The sequence below is a fragment of the Muntiacus reevesi genome, chromosome 3 (assembly GCF_963930625.1).
Source record: "Muntiacus reevesi chromosome 3, mMunRee1.1, whole genome shotgun sequence".
In the NCBI taxonomy this organism is placed as follows: domain Eukaryota; kingdom Metazoa; phylum Chordata; class Mammalia; order Artiodactyla; family Cervidae; genus Muntiacus; species Muntiacus reevesi.
Window position 1 is genome coordinate 265,096,468 of NC_089251.1, and position 681 is coordinate 265,097,148.

At 37.2% G+C, this 681-nt stretch overlaps 1 pseudogene; it reads right to left on the reverse strand.

Annotated features, from left to right (window-relative positions):
* Positions 1 to 272: 272 nt before the first annotated feature.
* On the reverse strand, positions 273 to 377 carry LOC136165551 (U2 spliceosomal RNA; annotated as a pseudogene).
* Between the last annotated feature and the right edge of the window lie 304 nt (positions 378 to 681).

Below are 681 nucleotides of genomic sequence, written 5' to 3' on the forward strand. Positions count from 1 at the left end.
TCCTCTACTCAAGAGAGTGATTTGCAAACTGTTTCTGAAATTATTTTTCAAATCGTGCCTGAAGCTTCCATGAAGCTGCTGTGGGGACTGCCATCAGACAAGAAGTATAGAGTGGAGTTTGTACCCTTCTCTTGAATGAGGGCTACTTTTGCTTCTGTAGATTCTCTCAAATATTGAGAGAATCTCTCAAATTCCACATAATATTTCTTTAAAATACGTGACACACTGTTATAAAAGTTTGAACATGAATATTTACATAATAAACTTTGGTAAAATGTTTGGACACAACTGTATTAAAATGACATCATCATCATCACCATTTTAAGCTGATAGGAACAGATCCTACACTAATCTTAGCCAAAAGGCAGAGAAACAATCATAATCATTTAAAAAATAAAGTTATATAAAGACTTCCACATGTCAGGCAGTCTTCTAAATTCTGGAGACTTAAAAAGGCCTAAAAACATGACCCCTGCCATCAAGGAGAATAATTAGCAAACTTCCATGAAAATTGCTTTCACTCACATCTGTGCGTTCATTAAAGCCCATGGGGGTTGCAGATGAAGAAACAGGGGCTGAACTTCTAGAAAATATCAACACCACCAACCAGTGGGACTCAACTTTGCCCCACCCCCACTTCTTTCCATCTGAAGTACAGTTTATAATGTTAGTGGACACACA